Source organism: Protopterus annectens, chromosome 4.part1 (genome assembly GCF_019279795.1).
Source record: "Protopterus annectens isolate FY-2018-M chromosome 4.part1, PAN1.0, whole genome shotgun sequence".
Lineage (NCBI taxonomy): Eukaryota > Metazoa > Chordata > Ceratodontiformes > Protopteridae > Protopterus > Protopterus annectens.
In genome coordinates, this window is record NC_056734.1 from 927,908,115 (window position 1) to 927,933,954 (window position 25,840).

The following is a 25,840-nucleotide window of genomic DNA, read 5'->3' on the forward strand; positions in this document are numbered from 1 at the left end:
CTCTTCTCGGTGGCCTCAAGTTGCTAGCCCCTCTTAGGAATTGTTTGATCAAAGGGTGTGAGAAAAGGGGCTGCTCAGTGGGGAAATGAGCAGATATAGCAGATGCATGAATTTTAACAGTGGAAAAAGAGAACACTGTGTAGCAGGTCATCTAAGTAATCCAGAATGAGAGGGAGGGAGGGCTGTGCCATTATCGGCTCCCTTATCCTGAATCCAGGTGCAGAACCTTTTCCATTTGTCAGCATAAGACTTTCTAGTGCTAGAGAATCTGGCCTCATGTACAACATCTAGAACCTGTTTACTGAGGTTGGGGGATGGATCAATGGTTAGGGAATAAGCCAAACTGCCAAATTGAGGGTCCGTAATTGGGGATGCATGAATTCTTCCCTCTGGGTCAGGAGGGTTGGGGTCTGAGCGAGATTCCATGGTGGCAGTGGGGACAGGCTGCACAGCAGTGGATACCAGTGCTGATGAGGCCAGTCTGGGGCAATAAGAATTGTCCTTGTTTTTTACTTCTTTATTTTGAGCAGTACCCTGGTGATGAGCAGTAGTGGAGGAAAGGCATAGCCCAATAGACTGACCCAGGGGAAGGACAGGGCATACACTTTCCAAGCTATGCAGTGATGCTCCCTGGTGCAGAACTTGCTGAGCTGATGGATGGTGTGGGAGGCAAAGAGTTTGACCTTCAGGGTGCCCCATTTCTGAGTTATTAGGGTGAAGGTTCTTTTGTCTAGCTGCCACTCATGTGGGTCCAGAAGATTTCAGCTTAACTGGTCTGCCAGAGAGTTTAGAGAACCTAGCAGGAATTGTGCTAACAGGTGGAGTTGCATGGCAGAGGCTGTGCACCAAAGGGTCATGGCCAGCCTGCATAGATTGTAGGAGCGAGTCCCTCCCTGCTTGTTGATATACCACATCACATTGCTGTTGTCTGTTTTGATCAGGAGAGCCCATGGGGAGAGAAGGGTCCTGAAAGCTGTCAATGCGTGCTGGACAGCTAACATCTCTTTTAGGTTGATGTGCAGATGGATTTGCTATGGGCTCCATTGGCCCTAAATCCACCTGCCGTCCAGGTGTGCACTCCAGGCATAGTCTGATGCATCTCTGATGGGGGGTTTGGACGGTGGTGAGAAAGGTAGTCCCTTGTTGTGGGAGCATGCTGCTGCCCACCAAATAGATTCAGAGGTAGGTACTAGGCTATCTGTCCGAGAGCATTTATAAGCCTAGCCATAGTGTGTTGGCTTTCGCCGCCCCATTGATTAATTAACTGATCCTCTGTCAAGCAGAGCCAATGAAGTGATCTCAAGGGTGTATTTTCTGTTACCCATCCACTTGTCAAGGTTTCTCTTGAGTGTTAGTGAGTGGCTCTGCCTAATGTAATTTAGAATTTTGTTCCAAAGCATGGGGAGTCTCTGTGACAGGAATCTATCCCTCCAGCATGTTCTATTTATTGCTGTGGTGAGGTTTAGCTCACTAGAGTGCGTGGCATGCATTGACTTGGATTTCTTTAGGTGGAGCATGTCCATTAATTCTAAGTTGGACATGGCTTTGTAAGTCAGGCAGAGATCACCTCTGAGTAAGCGATATGCCACTGAGTACAGCCTGAGTTTTTTTCAGTCTGGCTGCATAGGACATATGTTTGAGGCCAGTAATCCTCTTGGCGAGGTACTTTTGTGGTCTCTCCAGCTGTTGAAGTGTCTTGTGAGGTACATCCCAAATGGGGCATTGTACTCTATGATGGGTCTGATGAGTGACGAGTTGAAGGGCACTATAACCTTTATTTCTAGATGTGAACCTTTTAGTAATTAGATGGACCACATAGGATTTCCTAACTACTTTGACAATATGTTTGTCAAAGGCGAGATTACTATCTACCTGGGTCCCCAGATCTCTTATGATCTCTTCTGTATTAGGGGGGCTGCCACCAATGTGGTAATTCATGGGTGTTTTTCCCCGAACGAGATGACTATGCATTTTTGGCATTTAGCTTTAGGCCATGACTTTGACACCAGGTGTCCATCTCACTAAGGCCCTTTTGGAGGATGTCTGTGTCAGCTGGAGAGTCAATTATGGCTCCCAGTTTGCAGTTAGAGGCGAACTTGGTTAGCCATAGTCCTCCTGCGTTTGCCTGTACTTCTGAGAAGTATATGCCAAACAGTAGGGGTCCCAGGACCGAGCCTTGTGGGACACCACTTGTGACTGGTTTAGAGTTGAACCTGGAGCCCACTATTCTTACCATGCGAGTTCTGTCTGTAAGCCAGTTGGCAACCCATCTCGTGACATAGGGGTTTACATTCAGGCTGGTGAGGTTTTCTGTAATACCAGAGGGGGGAATGGTGTCGAAAGCCTTGGCAAGGTCAAGGTAGGCTGTGTGAACAACCTTTCCCTCGTCTATGGCCTTGGTGACTGTCTCAAAGAAGTCAACCAGGTTTAGTAGGCATGATCTGCCCTTCAAGCCGAACTGGGTCAGTTCAAGTGTTTGGAGGTTCCCAATGTCTTTGTTAATGAGTTCCGTGATGATGTGCTCCATAGCCTTGCAGACCAGGCTATCCAGGCTTATGGGGTGATAGTTACCAGGATCAGTTGTGGTCCCTCCTTTGTGGAGTGGAATAACCATTGCTGTGCGCCATTCTATGGGCATGTAGCCTGTGGAGAGGCTGAGGTTGAACAGCGTATTTAGGTGGGGGGGTTAGTCCATTCTGTAGTTCATGCAAGACGCAGCCTGGGACACCATCTGGCCCCATTGACGCTGTGTTTTTGGCTTTGGAAAGAGTTATTTTCACCTGTGCATCTCTGATTTCTGGGACACTACACTTTTCCAGTATTGTTGTGGGCCCTTTTGGGGGTGATAGGCATGTGAGGTTTGCACTGAATCTGCCAGGATGTTGGCAATATCAGTAGTTTCAGTATATGTTGTGCTATTATCTCCGAAGAAAGACCCAAAGAAAATCTTTCCTGAGGCAAGGTATCATGAGTATAAAAGAGTTTCCAGGTCTTGAGAGTGTTGACATTTGTGGTACCACTGAAGTTTCCTCATATGTAGTCTGGCATATGGAATGAGTAGAATGCAGGATGCCATGAACCCCAGAGCTTGCAGGATTTGACTTGCTCATAACTGGGGTCTGGTGGCTACTGGAGAGAAGTAGGCTGTCAGTTAAGCTTGCTTTTCTGGAGTAAGGAATGCCATCTGAGATGCTGTGTTCAGGCTTGCTCCCAGGTATGTAATCCTTTGGGTGGGTTATTAGTTTGGATTTCCTTTAGTTGATAGTGTACCCTAGGTAGGTCTAGCAGGGACTTTACAAAGGCCAGGTGCTTGAGCAGCTTTTCCTGACTGTCTGCCTGAATTAGGCAGTCATCTAAATATGGGAATATTTGAATATTTCTTTGTCTGCAAAAGGCAATGGCCAGAGCCAGGCATTTTGTGAAAACTCTGGGAGCAGTGGATAAGCCAAAGGGAAGTGAAGAGAACTGAAAGTGCAGAGATCCTGCACTGAAATGCAGGTATTTCCTGCATGATTCCCTGATAGGAATGTGGAGGTAGGCCTCTTTTAGGTCTAAGGTGGATAGCCAAGCATCCTTGGGAGAGCATGGGTAGTAGTTGCTGAAGGGTGAGCATTATGAATTTTGGTATAACCTGGAAGGTGTTTAGAATGGATAGATCAATGATGGGGTGCCATGTGCCCTCTTTTCTGGGTACCAGAAAAAAGTTTGGAGTAGAAACCTTGGCTTTTTCTGTTCTGCAGGAATGTGCTCTATTGCTCATATAGAGAGTAGGGAAAGGACTTGCTTTTGGGCCTCTGCCCACTGGTTTGGAGGAAGATCTGAGAACCCTTTTGGGGTTGGAAGAGTGTGGAATGAAAATTTGTATCCCTGGGACACTATGTTGAGGACACAGCAGTTGCTGGTAATGGCAGACCAGGTGCTTGCGTGAAAGGAGAGTTTTCCTCCTAGGGCTAAGTGAAAGTGGGCAGAGGGAGGTGGTGGGTGAGGAGAGTCACTGTGTTCTTACCATGAGGGGGTGGGCTTAGAACTCCCTGTTTTTGAAGTGGAGGAAATCCACTGTTTTGATATCTGCATTCCCTGCGGCAGCTGTCTGGGGATCTGGGCTGAACTAACCTGGTGGGAACAGGAAAGGACCAGTGTTTGGAGGGGCAATGCCTGCTGAACCTGGGTGGCTGGACCTGTACGAAACCCTTCACTGTCTGCACAGATTTAGATTTTTCTTCTATCTTTTTTAAGACCTCCTGTGCCTTAGTGCCAAGTAAGTTGTCTTTATGCAAGGGTGCATCCAACAATTTAGATTTGACATGGTCTGGCAAGGGCTGTTCCTTAAGCCATGCATGCCTTTTAAGGACAGAACTGGTGACTGCTGCCCTGCAAGAAGCTTCTAGGGCATCAAAACCATAGTGTAAGGTATGCTTAGTTACTTGGCTTGCAGAATGCATTAACTCTTGTAACTCTTTAGATTCTGCAGAAGCAGGAAAGGAAGACACTTTTTGTTTGAGTTCCATGGTATGTTGCTGAAATTTTAGCATATGAAACTGGCAATTTAGTGCTCTGATAGCAAGAGTAGTAGAGGTGTATACTGTTTTAGCTCATCTGTCTACTCCTCAGGAATCCCTATCTGAGGGGGTTGGATTCTTAGCAGAGGTTGCTTTAGTTCCTTTAGGCCCTTGAGAAATTGCCTCAGGGTCAGCAGTTGGATTTCTGAAAATAAATTTGAGAGAGTCAGGGACTCTAATACCTGTCAGGTTTTCTGGGTACAGGAGGGAGGGTGTCAGAAGTCAAGCTGGATTCCATGAAAACATTGTCCACAACATCCAGGACTGGGGGAATTGCCAGGGGGTCTGTGCTGTGGAAGATCTAAGAATTCCCAGAGTCTCTTTTTAGACTGAGAGTAGTCCTGACATTCCCATTGGAAATGCTCCCTTAAGGTATGAAGGGTTTCCCCAAAGGAAAAGTCCTCGGAGGGAGAGACTGAAGGAACAGGGTCCTCTGCATCAGAATCCTCATAAGCAGAGAGGGGGTTGCATGTCTTCATATTTAGATGCATCAGAGTCATCAGACTCCTGTCCTGACAAAACTACTGGAGACTGATCTCTCTTTCTTTTGGAAAGGGTAGCTTGGCTTCCCCTGATCAGCATGATATGGTCTTCCACCATTTTAAGCATTTGAGACTGAGGCAAGGAAGCAGGTGCCTGAGATTGGGTCATCAGTTTCTTGGGTGTAGTTTGTACCCTGGGCCTTAGAAACTCAGTAGTTTACGAAAGAACTGTACTCACAAAAGTAGTCGGTTTGTGATGAGAATCAGTAGTACGAAGTACGTCCTCGGAAGCCGGTGCCTGCTCAGCGGCTCCAGACCCATCCAAGGGAGAGACAACCACAGGATCCTTAGTCAAAAAAGAGTTTTGCGGCATACCGGACTCCAAAAGGGTCTCAGTAGCAGCCTGTGAATCCACAGAAGTAGGCATCAGAGGCTGCAAAAGCACCTCATTGAGGACCGGAGAGCTGATGACTAGCTTAACGGAAGCGTCGTCAGTAGGTTTGGACTTGTGCAGTCTCAGTCTTTATCCTCACATTTTTTTGGAAGATCTGCTGTCTGATGGCTTACCGAAGCCATATCAGAATTTGAGGACTGTAAACGAAAATATCTACCTACAATAAGGGCCAGACGATGTATAGTTCTGGTGTTGAACAAAGCACAAAAGTGACAGCGAGGGACATTGTGATCAGAGCCTAAGCAAGTGACGCAGTAAGAATGAAAGTCTCTGTGTGGTATTTGCTTTCCACAGGCAAAACAATTGTTAACTTTTTCTGACATCGGTTAGTGCAAGATAAAAGGATCCCCAATGGGGTACTTAGCTTTAGAAGACTTCAGCTTCAATTTGGAAGACAAAACTCAGGTAACAGTCAACTGGCAGTCATGCGAACTGCTTCTGCTTCAGGCTCCACAGCAAGAAAGACTGATGTAATGGCGTCGGCTGCCTTACTTTATACCACTGATGATCTGACATCAGCCCTGAAGCGATTGCAACCAACGCAGAAATACTAAGCCTCTGGGCCAGCCAAGGGCTACCCTGGCAGGGATAACCCAGATGTGATGACTGCAACAGTGAATACACTCGAAAATGTACATTTATGGTATGAGTACACAACGGTACTTTTTCCACTCAGTTCAGTTCCTAATTTGTAAATGTCAGAGGGGAGACCAATTCATAGGATATTCTATATAACCAGATGACACGATCTTCAACATCCAAATGAGCACATTTTTGCACTCCTGCTGTTGCAGATGCACATATACACTTTATAACTCCTGCAGATAACTGACCACAGTTGTGGATAGTTGCAGATGCACAAGCTCAATTGCATGCACTTGGAACAGGTACTGAAAATAGTCATACGATTTAGGATACAGTCTCCTCTCTTTCTGTACTGATGCAGCTTATTTTCTCATTTCACTACATTTGCATGCTGTGGGTATTCTGAACCTAAGTCTAGTCATTGCTGTGATATGCAAATTTGCATTAAAGATGTTATTGTGGCATCCTAGCCAACAAAGTTATTGTTTTAGGAAATCATAACTTTTATAATTGCTATTACTGACTTTTGGACACAATTTGCTATGTCTATATTTTGGCACTGACTGCCCACAGTAGTCATTGCTTTAGACTACTGTTTGTTTCTTCACTGTGCTAAGCTATTTTTGTGACACCCAAGCAAAATCACCTGCACTAAATTGTTGTGGCACCTAAGTCAAGTTGGTAGCCACTGTCACCAGTCAACAAAGTGCAAATAAATAACCAATAGATACTTGAATCAGTGGAGTCCTGACTACTGACTAGGAGGAATTTGTCCAGAGCACTGGGGATCTTCTCTTACTCTTCATTGTGAGGGGGAATGTTTTTGATGCACTTCCTGCTTCTGTTCCTGGTACAGAGTCAACTAAGAGAAGCCATGCAGTAGTGGAGGGAGAAGATTTCTGTCAGTGATAGCAATGTGGATCTACCAGCTGGACAGAAAATTGTTGAAAAGTGAGTGGATAGTTCAAATAGTCAGCTTTAAGCTGACTTTAAACCTCAGGATTTTGAAGAAATTGTTGTAACTGAAATAGCTTCTGGAAGTTTGCCTGAGGAAAAATGGTTGGTTTATTGAACAAAAATGATCCTGGAGAAAAGTCCAAGATTTCATGGTCAGATATGATGGAAAAGGTTTTTGGAATGGACAGCGAGTTGGGCGGAAAGGAAATGAGTTGTAAGTTGGATGGACACAGTTATAGGTGGGTTGCAATCTGGAAAACTGTATGCTGATGCAGTTGGAAACAAAAAAGGTAGTGTAAACTTTATTAAAAAGAAAAAAGCTTGCTGTTTGGTTAAGAAAGAACAAATAATATACATATATTTTATGTGGAATAATTTAGTGTTACCTTGGGTTTTGAAGAAAAAGACAGTAGATCTTTGATTCTTTTGAGGAAGGAGAAATTTTGTGACTTGCCATCTGAGACTGCACACTTAATAGAAAGATTTGTGTTTAATTATGAAAAAAAGGACAGTTACCCACAGAGTGGATTTATATTTTCCTGGCAAGGGACTTGTTTAAAAACGGTGTTTTTTCAATTTCATACTGATGAAATTGAGTTAAAGAATTAAAAAAATATTATTCATTTATGTGTTACTTAGTTCTGGATATAGTCAAAAATTAAAGATAATAGGTTTATTCAGAATGGGGGTGGGAAGTGTAGGCTATTTTAAAATATGAAAAAGATGTGATAAATCATTTATCAAAGTATTATATATGTAGATGACAATACAGGAACATTTTTGTGGGGGATTTCAATCATCTGTAAATGAGTTTTAAAAAAAATAAGATGTAATCAATGTGGGGGGGGGGTCATATGCTGAATAACTGCAAAAAGAAATTTGCGGTAAGTTTGGCCTCTCATGCCAAGAACAACCACAAAGCATTCTATGTCCACAATGTCAAAGGCAATACCCAATTGTGTGCAGAGCTCATTATAAATGGAGCTGCCTATACTGAGCCAGAAGATACAGATAACCTCCTGGCTAATAAATTCAGCTTCAACTTTACGCCTCTCTCCACCTCAACCCTCCCTCAGGAAGTATCATCAAATACAACTCCCCTTACTATCACTAGGGAACAGGTCCTTAATGCTCTCTCTAAGACAAAAAACAATGAGACCAGACAATATCCCAGGATGCCTTCTAAAATGCATGAAACATTACCTGTCAGGGCCTCTGGAAATATTTAACTGTAGAGTCCAAACAAGCTTCATGCCTCATGAATGAAGAAAGACAACAGTCATTCATCTGCATAAAGGTGTGCCATTTACAGATCCTGGAAACTACAGACCCACAAGTCTCACTAGTCTTATATGTAAAGCCACGGAAAGAATTATCATGGAGATGAACAACAGCAATATAGTAAACCCTCCAGACAATGGACCCAACCCAGTTTGGTTTCATCAAGGACAGATCATACCTACTCAACCTGGTGCACTTCTTTGAGAAGGTCACCAAAGCAATGGATGAGGGCAAAATCATTCACACTGCCTACCTTGACCTGGCCAAGGCATCTGATACAATACCCCACTTGGGCATTGTTGACAAACTCAAGAGGTTAGGTGCAAACCCATATGTCACCCGGTGGACAGCCAATTGCCTCATAGACAGGATCCAGGAAGTTAGAATTGGGGAGACCACCTCTACAAAGTCACAAGTGGAGTCCCTCAGGTGTCAGTCCTTGGATCTCTCCTTTTTGGCATTTACTTCTCAGAAGTCAAGGCCAATGTCAGTGGTCTCTGGCTGACTAAATTTGCAGAGGATTGCAAATTAGGAGCAGTCATTGAATCCTACATTGACAAATGTTCTCCAGGGGGGGCTGACAAACAAAACTGGTGTCAGAGCCATGGACTAAAACTAAATGCCAAGAAATGCATAATATTCTTTGGGAAGTCATTCATCCCTGGTAGCCATCATATTGACAACACACCCCTTAGAGTTGACCCTGTAATCAGGGACTTAGGGAAGCACATGGATAGTAATCTAACCTTTGACTATCCGTGCCTACAGTGGCGAGGAAATCATTCTATGTTGCGCAACTTATAAACAAAAGTAAAACAGTATTAGTGCAGTGACAGATCCATTACTAAGAAGGGAAGACTAGCAAAATAAAAAAGTAACCCAAACCATGAGCTGGGATAAAAAGTAGTTAATTCAAAAAATTCAAAGTCTACAACTTACTTGAAACGTTGCTTTTTTAAAAAAGTAATAGTTGCTTATTCCAAGAGTTTAAAATCCATAATTAGTTAGAAGTGCTTATTCCACAAGTTTAAAATCCACAACATACTTAAAATGTTGCACTTAAACAACATATGGCATCTAAATCCAAATCCAAGGAAGTCATTGTTCCACTGTATTCAGCATTCATCAGACATATCATTGACAACAATACCCACTTTGGTATGTACCTAACCAGGCATATCCAACAATTGGAATGTCCACAGAGGTTCCTCACTAAGAGTCCAGGGAATAAGTAAAATGTTCTATACGGATTGCCTCAAGGCCTTATTCACTGTATTCAGTCTGCTACAGACTTTTGAGGGGAGATCTATGCCTGGTATACAGGGCATTGTCAGACCCCACTCTGATGGGTCTCCTGCATATCCACAAAACAAACACCAGAATTACCCATTCTAAAGACTTAAGCCATGCCTGTAGTATAAATAGGACCTGCTGTAGACAGAGGTATGTATTGTAGCAACTACCTCGTCTGTGGAACAGGCTCCCCATCCATGTGAAACAGAGATCCTGCCTAACCCATTCAAGTGCAACTTGGACAATTGGATGGGAAACCGTTAATTTATCATTGCTTTGGCACCTATGTCTCTAATGAACACAGGTAACTTGTAAATGGTTCATCTCCCAGGCCAGTGCTTGCACTTAGCAAGGGTATCAGAACAGGTCAGAGATTTGAGATGCATGGCTAGGCTTAAAAAGGCCCTTGTGGTCGTTGGTAATCACCTATGAACATACAAGACCCATGGTCTTAAGACACTGAAGTGAATGAAACATTTTATTCAGTGTGTGTTTATTGGACATATACTAACTGGTAATAGATCCATGGGATACAAGTATCATAATGCACTGCTGAGTTTGTATGCAAGTTTGTGTGTAGTTTTATGTCAGCTAGCTAAATACAATAAATTCTAGATGGTGTGTATTTACCACTGTACGTGTATTTTAGATTTCTGTGTTCTATTGGGCATATGGCAACTTTTCAAGGATCTTCAAACTGAGAGGGTGTGTTTTCATTTTTTCTAATCACTGCCTAAATGATTAATAATGGCTATATTAGCATTACTGTATATGGATTTTAGTTTCCACTTCTCATGCATATTGGCAAAGTATTAACTAATCAATGTTGATCTATGTTATGATTGCAGTATTATGCTTAACAGGGTATGTATTTTGTTTTTAATGTCCATTGGATAATTGATGATTATTCTATACTTATCAGTGATTAATGATATATACGTATTACAATGTACCAAGTTTGTATGCAAGTTTTTTATGCTTGGGTATGTGTAAGCTAACCAATCATAATCAACTTTAGATGTCACATAGCTAGTTTTTTTTCCATATATTGGCCATTACTGTACATGTATTTCAGATCTGTGTGTTTTATTAGGCATATGCCAACTATCCATTGACTAAGTGATGAGTAATGAGCATATTAGTATTGACTATTGAATATGTCAATTAGTTTATAGTTCTTGTACCTATTGGCCATATATTAACCAATCAGTGTTGATCTGTGTCATGATTGAAGTACTATACTTGAGAGGGCATGTATTCTGTTTTTACGCCCATTGGATAACCAACATCATTTAAATATTTAATCTTCAGTGTTTATTGGTTATATTTTAACCACTTAATGGCAATCTGTGATATGATTATAAGATTAAGTCCAACAGGATGTACATTCTGTCTTCGCATTCATTGGTTGTTCAACAATTAGTTTATATTCACTAGTAAATTACTGGGTTACAACAGTTGAATAGGCATCTATTTTTTGCTTATGCTTACTGGCTGTACAAGAATTATTCTATGTTTTATTGGTTTCATAGCGTAATTTTTTTTTATATAAATTACATTCAGATTTTATGTTTGTTACTTGTGTTCTGAAAAAGTGGTGTAATACCATGAAAGTGGTTACGTTTTCCAAGTACTTATCTGTTCACATTTTTATTAAAACTGTGTTGAATTTTGCTAAGAAAGTTTCCATGGTGGTCGGAACATTCAATTTTATTGTTAATTCAGAGGTTCAGAGGTTCATAGGTAGGTACTAGGCTATTGGCCCTAGGGCCTATATAAGCCTAGCCAAATGTACCCTGGCTTTCACCACCCAAGAAAATTATTTTCCTGTGCCACTGTCGAGCAGAGCCACAGAAGTGATCCCCGGGCTGATTTCCCATCTCCCATCCAATCATCAAGATTTTTCTTGAAGAGTGCTAATGAGGAGCTTTGTTTGATATAGATAGGTAGTTTGTTCCAGAGTATGGGAAGTCTCTGGGACAGGAATCTATCCCTCCAGCATGCTCTGTTTATTGTGGTGACGAGGTTTAGGTCCCTAGAGCATGTAGCTCATAGGGATTGGGATTTCTTTAAGTGGAGCATGTCTAAAAGCTCTGGGTTTGACATAGCTTTGTGTGTTAGACAGAGATCGCCTCTGAGTAGGTGATATGCAATGGAGTAAAGCTGCCGTTTTTTGAGACGGTCTGCATAGGGCATCTCTGAGGCAGGTAATCCTCTTAGGTATTTCTGTGGCCATTCCAGTTGTTGTGGATGCCTTGTGAGCTACATACCAAAAGGGGCATTGTACTCTATAATGGGTCTAATGAGTGACGAGTAGAGGGAAACAATGACCTCTTTTTTCCTGGATGAGAAACCTTTTGTGATGAGGTGTGCCACATAGAAGGATTTCCTGACTACTGTGTCAATGTGATCATCAAAGGAGAGACTACTGTCCACCTGTGTCCCAAGGTCTCATCACACTTTCAGTGTTAAGTAGACTACCACCGAAGTGGTAGTTCATGGGTACTGAGTTTTTACCAAAAGGGATGACAATGCACTTTTTGGCATTGAGCTTGAAGCCATGGCTTTGACACCAGGCATCTGTCTCAGCGAGGCCCTTTTGTAGGATGTCCACATCTTTTGGAGTTTTAATTATGGCTCCTAGTTTGCAGTCATCTGCGAACTTCATTAGCCAAAGACCTTCTGTGTTTGCCTGTACTTCAGAGAAGTAAATACCAAACAGGAGAGGACCCAGAACTGAACCCTGTGGTAAATCCACTTGTCACTGGTCTGAAGTTGGATTTGGAGTCTGCTACTTTCACAGTGTGGGTTCTGTCAGTGAGCCAATTGGCAACCCATCTTGTGACATAGGGATTTATACCTAGTTTAGTGAGTTTATCTATAATTCCAGAGTGGGGGATGGTGTCAAAAGCCTTGTTGAGATCTAGATAGGCTGTGTGAACCACCTTACCCTCATCTACGGCTTTGGTGACTGCTTCAAAGAAGTCTATTAGGTTTAGGAGACATGATCTCCCTTTTACAAACCCGAACTGGGTGGGGTCCTGAGTTTGGAGATTACCAATGTCATTATTTATAAGTTCCATGATGATACGCTCCATAGTCTTGCAGACCAGGCTCATTAGGCTAATGGGGCAGTAGTTCCTGGGGTCTGTGGCGGCTCCCCCTTTGTGGAGTGGGATAACTGTTGCTGTGCACCATTCAGTGGGCACATAGCCTGAGGTGAGGCTATGATTGAACATGGTACTTAGGTGGGGTGCCAGTTCGTTCTGTAGTTCATGTAGAACACAGCCTGGGATGTCGTCAGGTCCCATGGATGCTGTGTTCTTGGCTTTGGATAGTGTGTTTTTTACCTGTGCAGCCATGATTACAGGAACTTTGCATTCTTCTGGTATAGAGATGGGCCCTTTAGGGGATGACAAAGGGGAAAAGTTAGCACTGAACCTATCTGCCAGGATGTTGGCAATATCAGTTGGTTCTGTATATTTAGTGCCATTGTGCTGTAACTCAGAGCAGATCAGAGTGTTGCCATTGAGATTCTTGACATAGCTATACAATGCTTTGTGGTTGTCTTTTCAGTGGCGATTTTGTTTTCATAACTAGCTTTGGAGGATTTTATGAGGGATCTCAGCTTCTTACTGAGGCTGACCAGGGAGTTTCTCCAATCATGGGATTTTACTCTTTTTTGCAACAGTTTCTTTCTTCTGTTGTAGAGTTTGTTTATGGCAGGGGACCACCAGATTGGCTTCCTTTTTTTGGAGGATAGCATCTTGGTTCTGTTAGGGATTGCACGATCCATGCACTCGTGTAAGTGCTTATAAAGTGCATTTGTGTAGGACTCAGCAGTCATACCTCTATTGTCCATCAGCATGGGTTTCGTGAAGTTTGCCACTTCTGTCTTAAGAAGTGTGAAGTTGGCTTTGGAGAAATTTTTTACTGTGGTTTCCCTAATGGGGGTGGGGGAGGGATGTGGATGTCTAGGGTGATTAGCTTGTGGTCGGATCTGACCAACGAGGAATTGACCTCTGGTGTGGAGCACCGGTTGCCCATGTTGGTAATAACCAGGTCTAGGATATTGCTGCCCCTGGTGAGGGTGTGGATAAGTTGATCCATGGCATTGGAATTTATGAATTCCAGAAAACGTTGAGCACAAGAGTTGGTACACGAGTAGTTTTTCCCAGTTAATAGTAGGGTAGTTGAAACCACCCATTATTAGGGTGTTAGGTTGTACTCTAATACTTTCCAGTGTATCAAGAAATGAGGAGTGGGAATCCTGGGGCATGGTGAGGGATCTGTAGCAAGCTACAATTTGGATTGCGGTCTTGCCCAGACTTAGTTGCACTTGGATAATTTCAGATGCATTATGCTGAGCAACTAGCCTGGAGGTGTGGATATCCTTAATGAATATGGACACGCCTCTGCCTTTAGTGTTTCGGTCCAGGTTAGGTGGCCGAAAGGTGTGGTACGAATTATAGCCTGGTAATGCAGGGGTACTCTCTGGAGCCTTGAACCAGGTTTCTGTCAATGCACAGATGTTGATGTTCTCCATTTTAAGGAGTGCCTCGAGAGAGTGCATTTTGAGGTTTAGACTTCTAGCATTGAGTAGCAATACCCTCCGAGTCCTCTTGCCTGTACCTGTTAGGGTGGTGAATTTGTCATTTGAACCTTGCCTAAAAAAGGCACTATAGGGGTGGCTAGAGCCTTAGCCAGTATCCGGAATCCCAGGGACGACAGGTGCAGGCCATCTCTGGCAAAGCATCGTGGCTTGTCGATCATGTCATCCCAGGCAGACAGAAACTGGATCCCCTTAGAATGACACCAGAGGCTTAGCCAATTGTTGAAGTCAATCATTTTGTCCTTGTACTGTGTTATCATTCTGGGTGATGGCAGGATGCTACTCAGGGCTAGGGTCATACCTGCCTGGGCTACAAGATCAGACAGCTCCTCCATGTCCCTTTTCATGTAGTCCAAGGAGGTACGTCTCAGGTCATTCACACCAACATGGACAATGACAAAGTCATATTTGTACTTGTTGTGGAGTTACCTGAGTGCATGCGTTATGTGGTGGATCCTGGCACCCGACAGGCAGCTGTCAGTAACTTTCTCCTTGTTTAGCCCGGTGAGTGGAACATCAGTGTGCCTGACTATATAGTCACCTATGACTAGAGTTTTGGGAACGTTGTTATGCCTTATGGGCTGTGGTTGAGTGGCACACTGAGTTTGTGGGCTATGTGTCATTTGGGTTGTGTTGGGGGCTGGAGGTTGCTTGTGTTTCTGCTTTGGAGGTCCCTGTTGCTTGGTCAGGTTTTTACTGAGAGCCTCCATGAATGTAGGTGTGTGTTTTGTGTTTCTATGTGTGTGTTTTGGTGGTGTAGGTTTTGAGGGACTATGTGCCGAGTGTGGTGTGGTGCAAGTGTTTACCTTCTCCTCTTGACTGTCTAGTCCAGTCTTGGGTGAAGAGACCTTTGCTTCCAGTTTGGCTATATAAGTGCATCTCTCACAGGTTGTAGTGTTGGGTGGTAGGAGGAGAGGGTTGTCTGTGTACATGAGGCAATTACTGCATTGCCCCAAGATGCCCATATTCATCAGGTAGACAGGAGAAAACACCAGGAGCTGAACCTTAGACATGCCTGAATAGGTGCTTATTTGTTAAGTACTATAAACTGTTTTCCTCTAGACAGCGAGGAAAGTTGAGTGTTGTAGTAATTTGTAGCTTATTTATTGCTTACAATAAGTTCTGAACAAGTGGTGAAACAAAAAACTGGCTAGTTCTAAGAAAAAAAATTAAGCTAGAAGGCTTCCCTCCAACACAGAAAGGCTTGGGGGCATAGAAGCCTACAAATAGTCCTGGACACAGCAAATCTATATCCAGGCTAGACTACTCACAGGAAAGGCAGGAAACAAGCTTAGAATTTTTTTTTTTTTTTGTAGTGGAAAGAGAGAAAGGAGTAGCAGAAACTAAGCTGATTGGCCTTCTCAAATGCTCTCCCTGTACTGGGTAGAATGAGGTAATGACACTTGACTGGGAGGAGGGTCCCAGATCAAATTTACACTAGGGGCAGGCAACTGCAAAGCCAACTATAAAAACCATGCCAACAGGGACTGAGGGTGGGAAACAAACTGCAGAAATGTTTCTCACAGCAGAAAAGCAGCAGTGAGCCTTTAAATTAAAGTTTTAAACAGCTAAAGGAGCCTCTAGAAAAAGAGTTTAACTGCAACAAGTTATCAGAAACAAACAACCCAACAGATGCTTAATAAAAATGGACAATTTCCAGTCAATACCTCACACCCAGTGAAACTAGCTAGAAAAATGTACAGTACACAAAGTGCTATAAATAAAGAAATCAAGAACAAAATAAGAAAAAAACAGGATACTTAATCTTATATATTATAGATCTGAGTTTGCTCAGTGTCTTTTCTTCGATTAGCTCAGTGTGAAATGGCAGAAACACTCACAACTTAACTTCGTAGGTAACAGAAAGTTGAAACCTGAGACAACTTAAGAAAAAAAGCTCAAAAGAACCAGTGAGGTGCTTAGTCTAAGCTGTAGTCCAGGTGACCTCAGTCAGCCAATGACCTTTAACAATTCTCTCTCACTGAAATGCCTGATGGCTTTGGCTAAACCAAGATGTCCCCGAATATGTGCTCAGACACACAGCCACCACAAACACTAGGCCCAAATAAAAGCAATTGATTTATGTTTGAGTGCTCCAACCTTTACTCTGCTGCTTGGCTTCTATTTTTGTATTCACTTACCATTCAGACCAACACTACTCATGGGACATTTTAACTACCCCTCTATGAACTGGGAAAAATATAGGACCACTAACATGCAGGTTCAGAGATTCCTGGACTTGTCAATGCAAACACGCTGTGGAACAGCTGGTCTGCACTCCCACTAGGGGCTCAAATATCCTTGACATTTTACTCACAAACATGGGGGAGTGTTGCATCTCCCCCCAGTGTAATGTCCTCAGATCAGATCATAAATTGCTCTCATTTGAAATAAATTTAACGATAAAACCGCCATCAAACCCTAAAACCCTAAAGAATTTTTCCAAGTCAAATTACCTTCTACTAAGTAATAGCATACCTAATTTTAAAGCTACCCTTAACCCTGAAAACACAGAGGTCTGTCCAGAAGTATACATGAATGCCCTGTACAACCACTTAAACTTCATAGAAATGGCAGTACCTGACTGAACTAAACCCAGGTCTAGTTGGAAAAGCAAGTCACCCTGGTGAACCTCTGGCATAAATAGACTATAACAGAAGGAAGAAATTCCTGTCTAGAAGTGGGAGTGTGCACAACAGAGAAATAAAATCCCTCAAATCTCAAAAAGCAAATCAAGGAAATCGTCATGTCTTCAAAAGCTATGAGACTAAAATAGCCCCCTAAAGTAAAGGATAATCACAAAGCATTTTTTTAGTTATGTCTGAAATCTTAAGGGAAGCACTCAACAGTGCGTTGGCTTGACTGTAGATGGCACTACCTATACTCAGCCAGAAGAAATAGCAAACCTGCTGGCTGATAAATTGAACTCAAATTTCACCCCCTCATCACTTGAGGTCACTCCCCATGAAATACACTTTACCTGTTATCACAAATGAACAGGTTGCCATTGCTGGGTCCTGACAAAATCCCAGGGTGCCCATTAAATAGCTTGAAACATGATCTAGCAGATTGACCTGCATCTCTATATAGCCACAGTCTCCAGACAGGCTTTGTCTCAGTAGGGTGGACAGCAACAGTAATCCCTCAGCACAACGGGAGTCCATCAACTGACCCATAAAGCTGACTAGCCTCTTATGCAAGGTTATGGAAAGAATAATCATGGACCTGATTAATGACATAGGACATCCACAGACACTAGATCCAACCCATTTCAGCTTCTTCAAGGGCAGGCCCTGCCTGTTCAATCTGGTGGATTCTTTATGAAGGTCGCCAAGGCCATGGATGAGTGTAAGACTGTGCATACCACCTACCTTGACATGGTCAAGGCATTTGACACAATATTCCAAATTTAGGTATTATAGATAACCTCATGAAATTGGGCATAAATCTCTACGTCACCTGATGGATAACCAAATGTATCGTGGATAGGACACATTGTTAGATTGGAGGAATCCACATTCAGCAAGAGGGCAGTCATCAGTGAAGTACAACATGACTCAGTGCTTGGCCCCCTACTGCTTAGGATATACCTCTCAGATGGCATGACCAAGTTTGTTGATGGCTGCAGTTTTGGGGTAATCCTCAACTCCCCAGATGATGTTGATATCCTACAGAAAAGGTCTGAAAGACCAATAATTGGTGTCAGAGCCATGACCACAAACTAAATGCAAAGAAGTGCATAATACCCTTTGTGAAATCAAATACCTCTGCAAATTACAACACTGATAGCACCCCCCAAGAATGGACCCACTGGTGAGAGAGCTGGGTAAGCAGATAGTAATTTGACCTTTGACCATTTGTCCATTGCGGTGAGGAAATTCTGTGTGACTTTGCTTATAAGTAAGGGCATGGCATCCAGATCTAAGGATGTGATAATACCACTGTACTTGGCCCTCATCAGACCAGTAATAGAGTACAATGCACTCTCTGGCGTGTATCTCACTTGGCACCTTCAACAGTCGGAGTGTTCTCAGAAGCTCCTAACCAAAAAAAAAAAAAAAAAAAAAAAAAAAAACAGGGTATAACCAGCATGTCATACGGACCAATTAATAGCCCTCATCACTGTATTCAGTTTCCTATCAATTACTAAGGGATGATGTATGCCTGACCTGCAAGGCAGTCTCTGACCAAGCCCTGATGGAAATGTTGCATATTTACAAAAGTGCATAAAGGTTACCTGTTCCAAAGATGTAAACTATCTCTGACATGAATAGATCACACTGGAGAGACATATGTGTACCAGAGATTGCCCCTCCTTTGTAATAGGCTTCCTATTCAAAGAAAGCAGACCTCTTCCCTGACCATCTTCAAGCACAACCCGGACCAGTGGATGGGAAATTGCAAATTCATTCCTGGGGTGGTGCCCATGTCCCTTATAGAGTGGGGCAGTTTGTAAAAATATTCAAAACCCTACTTGCTGACCCCTATCTTTCCACTATGGATAGAAAATTGGGTAAAATCTGAGTAAAACTGGGTAATCTTGTAAGGGCTCTTGAACCATTAGCATAGTAATCTCCTATGAACCTATAAACAATGGCATACATTTAGGTTTAAGAATTTATATTTCAGAAAAATCAAAACAGACATCATGTTATTATAGTAACCTTCTATGTTTAAAACAGGAAGTCAGGGACATGTTACCAACAGAGAGCAGGCAGAAACAAATCTTTTATTCTACTGCTGTCATTTGTACTGGCAGATTTTACTGCCTAGCCTGAAACTCAAGCGTAACCTTTAGCAGGGGTTGCTTAACGTTGGTTAAGGTTGGGTTTTCTCTCTTGCTTAACTAATTTGCTAATATGTCTTTTTTTGAATATCTGAGTGTAATCAAGATACTCCATGCACTACAAAACTTTTATGCGCAGTAAAACTGATCTACAAAAACATTTTAATAATTAAAAAATACAGCCTTTTTTCAAAACATGATACAGCTTTGCAAAGCTGGTGTATGCATGGTATTTTGGAGATGGGTATTGCTGTCCCCTTAACTCTTTCTACCATTAAGGACAAGCAAAGTGGGGGTACTTAAAGGGAGTTGGTGTTGCCCCCTTCCCTGCTATAACCAACAAGCATACATCATTCAGGTCACATTTCTTGATAGCAGGGCAGCTATTAAAAAAGGGCACGTAGTTTCAAATACTCTAGCATGTCTTGTGTAATTCATATTTTAAACATTAACTATTTAAAAACCAGTAAGGCTGTAGTAAAAAATGAAATGTTGTGAAATATATGAAGTGCAGCAAACAAAAATGTTCAAAATGAAAAATGTTCTCTGCACCATAGTTGATATTACAATTGCTTCATTTTGTAGAAAGCTGTCCAGAGACATGGCACAAGATAGACAAGAATACATAATCAAAATTAGAGTCATCTTTACATGTTCTTTGGATAACATGAGAGAAGGCTCTGGGGGTCTTGGGGAAACAGCATACTCAAGTCTCAGGGTGAAGGTATAAAAACATTGTGCTGAATTGTCATTCTCAGCAATTTGGATAGGTTAATTATGTATTTTTAATCTTTTCCTGGCTTACTCTTGATCTCTGCACAGCTTCAGGCTGGTTTGCCTGGCTTGCTCGCACACTGCTCCCTGCATCTCCCAGTAGCTCCTTACTGCATATACCACCCATGTCCCTTTGCCAGGTAAGCACCTTGACTCTTCAGAAAGATTACCTCATTGGTACTCATATTTAGGCCCAGAAAGTGAGGGATCCAATAGAGATTAAGGAGCACGGAACATAGGAGCATTCATTCCTGCAGCACCCAGTCAATTTCTCTATATATGGAAAAATGCTGTTCAAAGGTCCTCGTCTCCACCAGACGTCATGCAGGCATCTAGCTTCCCCCCTCCCCCAGAATAGGAGAGCTTGTCATCTGCTGCTTCATCACATCTCCCCCAGCCAACCCTACTAACAATTAAGTCTGTTGCCACTAAACAAACCATCATACTTCTGTGCCACTGGGTTAAGTTCCTTCTATACTTTTGCAAAATTACATCTTTTATAGCATTCATGTTACATTGTAAAAGCAGAGGTACAATTGATGAAAAACATAAGTTTGTAGCAGATTCTCTGGAATTCAGGGAATATATGCAGATGAATTATACTAGCACAGTCTCTTACACCAGTTCCATATATATCATACCTTCTTGGGGGCACAATACACTTTGAAATAAAATGCCATCTTTAAAGAATGAAAGACATTTCCTTTCTGCACTTTTATATTCAGTACTACTGGAGTAGGGACAACCACCACTTCCACCTTCACTGCCATAAAGCTTTACTCCTGCACATTTTCTGATCTGGCTCTCCCATATTATCAGTCGCGTTTCTACTAGTCCCCACCATCATGACTCAAACACAGAAACTGATAATATTAAAAATAGTATAGTCATTAAATCATCAAAAAAGATCTACAGTTCAAAAACATTTTCCTTATTCAAGTCGTATTATATAAAAACAAATTCCTGTGATGACTTGTAAGGCAACTGCAGTTAAAAAACCTAAATATACAGCAAATCTGAATTAACTACGGCTGACAAAAAGGGAACAGTGTCACTGATTTTTCTATTAAGTCAAGGTAAATATGGAAAATTATAAAAATCATATTACATTCAACTTCCCTCCACTCAACATGTAAAGCATACACAGTGAGCACCACACACACTTCCACAGACCCACATCCTGAAATATAGATACAAAATTACCTTCAAATTTATTCAGGATGTTTTCAGTTGCCCCCAAATCAACCAAGTTTCATAGACAGAACTTCTCACTTGTAATGAAAATGGCTGTTGGGGAACAGTCTTCAACTGAATTACAGTTTAAACTCTGAAGAACATTCTAATGGAATTCTCCGAAGTTGGGAGTTCCACAAGATTCCAAATCAACAGAAAAGTAGTTGTGGGCACGGTTAAACAAACAAGAAATATTACTTAAATTTAAAGAGAAGACCAGTTTCATTAATGTCTACACCAAGTCTATGCTACGTGTACACGATATGTATTCAAGAACATCCCTAGCACATTGAGTTTGCTTATTGGTCACTCAGAAAGATTACATATGAATAAATGTAGTCTGTACTTTGTGGTAACTTTTATGTACCCCCCCCCCCCCGATAAGCTGCAAGAAAATCAGCAGGGAAACCAAAATTAGGACAAGGAGCTCATTATGCTTGTAGAACCGTGTACACTTCCTGTAGGCATTAATGAATGTTGTTGTTTTTCTTTCGGCTTTTCCAGTTAGGGATTGCCACAGTGGAACTCCGGTCCGCTAATGATTGGCAGTAGGCTTCTACGGTGCCGAGGTGCCAGCCCGACACCCAACCTTCAACGAAGGCATGTCCATTCACGCATGTCTTTCGAACGCCACTCAACCGTGGGTAGGACATGCAGACTCCACACAGAATCCACTCCATCAGAGAATCGAACAGGATTACCTCTTGCTGTGAGGCGACAACGTTATCACTGCACCACCACGGCTTATCCCATGGAGAATTTTTTTTTTTTCTTTTTTTACCATGCAACTTTTGTATACAGTTCTTTGCAGTGGGACATTTATTCGCATTTGATCTACTCAGAGATTTTGTACTTTGTATGCAACAGCCATATTTTTAACAAATGATCAGAATCAGTTCACCAAAGAGCTGGGTTGCTTGTTTGCAGTGATGTCTGTAGACAGTTACACTGACTTAGTAGTAATATCTGAAAATGCAACAAGTACTTAGCTGTAGTGGCAAAAATGCAATCTGCACCCTACAGATAATAAAATATATTACATCATATGGGCAAAACTAGGTTATCAAGAAGAAATCTGACAGTGGACACGTTTTATTTGCAACCCATTTTACTGAAAGTGCATGCCAGGACTGAATAAACAGAGTTAAAACTTTCACTCTTGTGTGTACTAATCCTCAGGTCTCTTCAATTAGACTTGAAACCATTTGTTTCTCCTATGGGGTTCAGCAGCCTAGAAAAAGACTGCCATCTAGGTGGCCACAAAGAAAGGTTGGTTTTTTACTCCAATTATGCTCAAATGTTACCCTTCCTTTAATGACCAGAGGGCCTGAACTAACAGACTAATACTGGAGCTGTCCTTACTCATGGATGGATTAATTGCCTCCATGCCAGAGAACTACATGGCAAGCCATGCCCTTTTATCTGCCCACACACTTGTGCTGGGGGGCTTCTTTAATTTAGTCTCTAGTCCCCAGCACCGTCCTCCTGGATCAGAAGTGTTAGCACACAGCACTGGACTGTGTTATATGCATGCTTCCATAAATGACTGTTGCCTCCACTAGAGGCCATTATAGCATTGTTTCAGTTTGCCCTCCCCCCAAAGTGATGGCTGCACAGATAATGATGGCTCACTTCCCCTTCCCTTTGTAGTATGGTTATTTGATCCTAGGTCATTAAGCTCATGAGTAGGGTTTTATTCCTCTACATCTCAAAGAAAGCATGAACTAAAATTGTTTTGTAGTTCAACAAGCTTTTCCATCATACAATGGAATATTTTACTTAGAGTTGTATTTTGCAACAGCAAATTCCCCAGAAATGTTGTGAATATCACCCCTTTATACATTTCCAAAGAGCATGATACTGTTCGTTCTCTCCCCAAAATGTATAGTACAGTATTTAACCATTCCATCAGGGTAGAGCACATGAAGCATGTCATCTGATACTACAGTGTTCTTCGTGTTACTACCGTATCAATAAACAGACTGGTTGTTTAGATATTTTCTCCTGGATGCTTATATTTGTGTTGCACACAACTCTCTCATTGCCTTTGCTCGTCACTCACCATCCTCCCTCCATCTTCACCAGAACTACATCAAAACTTGTTCCCTAAAAAACTTCAACCCTCTAGCTTTCTCTGACTCACTAAAGCATATGAACTGGTACCCTGTAAAAGTCCTCCCTCTTGACAATACTGTTGTTACATACTTCAGTACTACATTCAATAATCTACTAGATAGCTTCGCTCCCCCAGAACTAAAATAATCAAAACCAAATCCACCCCTTGGCTAACTAAAGCAACAATTACATTCATGCATTTCCATAATAAATCTTGGAAGCATTACCATAAATCTAAAACACCTAGCACCCTTACTGAGTATAAACAACTCTGTAATAAAGTGAAAAAACAAATTGCTTTAGACCAAAAGTCCTTCTACTCCAAGCTTCAAAACAATCATAGATCCAACCCTCAAAAATTTTGGAACAGTACATTTGCTCTCCTCTCTCCTGGCAAAAAAGACCATCCCTGCTTTGAACCTAACTCTCCAGATCATATCTTAGCTACCCATTCAACTCTTTCTTTATTGATTCAATAGCCAAGCTCACCATATCATTCTCCAGTAACACTTCTACTCCACCCTCATCTTAAACCCTCAACTCTAGTCCCACTGACATCAACACTGCTCAGCTCACCCCTTACCATACACCCAGTCTCTCTGCACACCATAAAAAAAACTTCTACTAAAACCATGCCCCAGACAACTTTCTCTCTAACTTTCTCAAGCTAGCTGCCATAGCCGTTGCCATCACCATACTTATCAATCATTCAATCCAAGAATCCTATGTACCCCTCCTCTGGAAGAAAGTGATCATGGCACTCCACAAAGGAGGCAACAATACTGAAATGTCCAACTTTCGTCCTATAGCTATCCCATCCTATAGCTATCCTGTCCCCCATCTCAAAAGTCCTTGAAAATGCATACACTTGCAACTCCTTCCCTACCTCCTAGGCAATCAACTTTTCTCCAACTCAGCATGGATTTAGACCTGCACATAGTACTACCACTGCCCTTTTCTCCTTCCTTGACATTAACCGTGCCCAATACTCTGGCAACATTGTATCTACCCTTCTCCTAGACGTATCAAAGGCCTTCAATACTGTTTCCCACAACCTTCTCTTGTCCAGACTCTCTCCCCAATCTCTCCCCTCCTCTATTAACTGGTTTTCCAGTTACCTTTCCAATAGACAGCAAGCCATCAAGTGGAACAATAGTACCTCTTCCTTCCTTCACACTCCAACAGGAGTTCCACTAGGCTCAGTACTGGGTCCAGTACGTTTTAACATCTTCATTAATAACTTTCATCAGTGCAGTTCTAATACCAAACTTGTTCAATACATGGAGGATTCCACCATAATTTGCTATGCTCAATCTCTCCCCATACTCATGCAACTAACACAAAATGCCTTCTCTTGTAGTGTCTTGGATGCTGAATAATCACCTTGCTCTCAATGCATCCAAAACCAAAATCATGATCTTTACCCCATCGAAAAACACCTCTATCGATTAAAATTCCTTCTCCATAGTCAGAGTAAGATTCCCATTGAAATAGTCTCCCATACAAAACTTCTAGGTGTTAACACTGATGAATATTTAAAGTCTGACATTCATACATGCATATAAAAACTTTTATTAAGAAAATGCACAAAAAGCTTGGAATGTTGAACTGTCACAGCCGTTATCTCACTCCCTCTTCCAAACATATACTGTGTATTTCCTACCTCATCCCCTCTCTCTTGTATGGAGTCCCTCTCCTCACCCACCTTCAATCTCCCTAAAGTCAAAACTGTCATCCTGCTACAATAAAATCTCTAAGTTTGGTACTGGGACCAAATCCTCCTCCCACCACTGTGATGCATTCCACTCCTTGAACTGGCTGGAACTCCCCCACCATCTCTTACATTCAACGGTTTACTGCTCACAAACTCATTTTTCAAACCCTCTAATTGCTCTTCCCTCTTCTCTGTACTCACCTTGCATCACCCTGACAAGACTACTCAGGTCCAGTAACCAGAACCTCCTCAAAGTGTACAAACCCTTACGTGCACCTGGGCAATTTCTCCTTACTTTCTCCCTCGCTGACCTATGGAATTCACTCACCCCCCCCCCCACATTCGAATCACCCAAAACTACTCCGCCTTCAAGACCATACTCCATTCTCATCGCTCTTCTCACTGGGAATGCTCATGCTCTCACCACACGTGACTCCCTCTATCATTTCTGCTCCCCCATCTTTTTTTTCTTCTTTCTCAAAATTCAACGTAGTGACTCCCTTCATTTAATTTTCACTTCCTGTCCCTTTTTTCCTTTCTCATAACTCAGCCTATTCACCTTTCACTGTTCTACTCTCTTGCTAATTCTTCCTACCTCTCACCTCATGGAACTGAGTGCGTAAGTTGCCTGCACTCCAAATTATACTTATGTACTCCAAAATACTCGTTTTAATTTCATTCAATTTTTTGTTACAACAACTTGCTCAAATGTTATTATGTCTTCTCTATTACTGTGTTTTTAGTAGTTTTGAAAAGTGTATTGTACTTAATGTTGCTGATATTAGCTTTGTAATAACTGTATATGGAGCGTCTCCACGGGCCTCCATTGAAAACGGGCTCATTTTGGCCCAATGGACTTTCCCGGTTAACAAACTGCAAATAAATAAAACAACTACAAGATAATTCTCTAACTGAGCTACATTATATGGTGTGAACTATTATAACAGTCATTGCAGGATTTGACATCCATGAGATTATGGCCAGTTTGCAGTTCA

At 42.1% G+C, this 25,840-nt stretch overlaps 2 protein-coding genes across 12 annotated transcripts in view; one reads left to right on the forward strand and one right to left on the reverse strand.

Moving 5' to 3' along the window:
* The window catches only part of LOC122801123 (guanine nucleotide exchange factor DBS-like), a 3,406,519-nt gene that overhangs the window by 1,638,745 nt on the left and 1,741,934 nt on the right, over nucleotides 1-25,840 (forward strand). The window lies entirely within an intron of this gene.
* The window catches only part of B3GNT5 (UDP-GlcNAc:betaGal beta-1,3-N-acetylglucosaminyltransferase 5), a 555,688-nt gene that overhangs the window by 69,636 nt on the left and 460,212 nt on the right, over nucleotides 1-25,840 (reverse strand). Inside the window, exon 1 of one of the 8 annotated variants that reach the window (XM_044070660.1) lies at nucleotides 20,987-21,063. The exons of the other annotated variants lie outside the window; for them this stretch is intronic. The gene's annotated coding sequence lies outside the window, so the exon portion shown is untranslated. Of the gene's footprint in view, nucleotides 1-20,986; nucleotides 21,064-25,840 lie in introns of those variants that run through there. 8 annotated transcript variants of the gene reach the window in all.